This window comes from Aplysia californica, unplaced genomic scaffold (assembly GCF_000002075.1).
Source record: "Aplysia californica isolate F4 #8 unplaced genomic scaffold, AplCal3.0 scaffold00040, whole genome shotgun sequence".
In the NCBI taxonomy this organism is placed as follows: domain Eukaryota; kingdom Metazoa; phylum Mollusca; class Gastropoda; order Aplysiida; family Aplysiidae; genus Aplysia; species Aplysia californica.
Window position 1 is genome coordinate 559,628 of NW_004797310.1, and position 1,809 is coordinate 561,436.

The window sequence follows — 1,809 nt, forward strand, 5'->3', positions numbered from 1 at the left end:
AGAGGTTGCGGGTAGGAGGGTGGTCAAGGAGAGGAATGGGGGTGGGAGCAGGGCAGGGGTGTGGGTGTGGTTGGAGGTGGGGTGGGGATAGGTGTGGGGGTAGGTGTGGGTGTGGTTAGGGGTGGTAGTGGGTGTGGTTGGGGGTGGGGATGGTAGTGGGTGAGGGTGTGGTTGGGGGTGAGGGGTAAAAGGGTGGAATGGGGATTGGAGCAAGGCGGGGATGTGGGTGTGGTTGAGGGTGGAGGTGGGGGTGGATGTGGTTGTGGGTGGGTGAGTGGTCAAGGGGTGGAATGGGGGTGAGAGCAGGGCGGAGGTGTGGGTGTGGTTGGAGGTGGGGTGGGGATGGGTGTGGAGGTAGGTGTGGGTGTGGTTAGGGATGGTAGTGGGTTTGGGTGAGGGTGTGGTTTGGGGTGGGTGGTCAAAGTCAAAGGGTGAAATGGGGGTTGGAGCAAGGTGGGGATGTGGGTGTGGTTGAGGGTGGAGGTGGGGGTGGATGTGGTTGTGGGTGGGTGAGTGGTCAAGGGGTGAAATGGGGGTGGGAGCAGGGCGGTGGTGTGGGTGTGGTTGGAGGTGGGGTGGCGTGGGGATGGGTGTGGGGGTAGGTCTGGGTGTGGTTAGGGATGGTAGTGGGTGTGGGTTTGGGTGAGGGTGTGGTTTGGGGTGGGTGGTCAAAGTCAAAGAGTGAAATGAGGGTGGGAGCAAGGCGGGGGTGTGGGTGTGGTTGGGGGTGGGGTAGGGAGGGTGTTGTTAGGGGGTGAGGTTGCAGGTAGGTGGGTGGTCAAGGAGAGGAATGGGGGTGGGAGCAGGGCAGGGGTGTGGGGGTAAGTGTGGGTGTGGTCAAGGGGTAAAATGGGGATGGGAGCAGGGCGGTGGTGTGGATGGGTGTGGGAGTGAATGTGGGTGTGGGGTTAGGTGTGGGTGTGGTTAGGGGTGGGTGGTCAAAGGGTGGAATGCGGGTGGGGTGGAAGCAGTGCCGGGGCGTGGGGGGTGTGGGTGTGGTTGGAGGTGCGGTTGTGGGTGGGTGGGTGGTCAAGGGGTGGAATGAGGGTGGGAGCAAGGCGTGGGCGTGGGTGTGGTTGGAGGTGGGGTGGGGTGGGGATGGGCGTGGTGGTAGGTATGGGTGTGGTTAGAGGTGGTAGTGGGTGTGGGTGTGGATGTGGATGGGTGGGTGGGCAAAGGGTGGAATGGGGGTGGGAGTAGGGCAGGGGCGAGGGTGGGGGTGGGGAAGGATGTGGAAGTGGGTGTAGATGTCGATGTGGGAGTCGTAGGGTATGGTTAGGGGTGTGGGTGTGGGTGTGGGTGTCGGTAGTGGGGTGGATGAGGGGGGTATGGGTATGGGTGTGAATGTGAATGGAGTGGGGGGAGGTGAGGGTGGCGCGACGTAAGATTCGTAGGCTTAGAACTGTTTGTTAAAATCAATGGTGTTTTGTTTAAGTACGAGTTTTACGCCACTTGCAACACAAGTAAGTCATACGTTTATAAGTGCAGAAAAATTAGAGGTGTTACAAGAGAGTAAAAAACACGAAAATGAAGGAGCAGCGCTATAAGGGCGATAGATGCTTGATAGGAAAGAAGGAGTAAGCCACAGCAGAGCACCCACTAACCACCTTCAAAGCAAATCATAATATAATAATTGTTCTTTTTCTGTTTGCATTGATTTGGGTTCGGGATGAAGCTGGGGTATGGGGATTATAAATGTAACTGTGGGAGGGAATGGGTTGAAGGTTGGTGTGTTTGAGCATGATTATGTGAGTGTGCGAGAGTCATGGTGTATGCATCGTATGTGTGTGTGTGTGTGTGTGTGTGTGT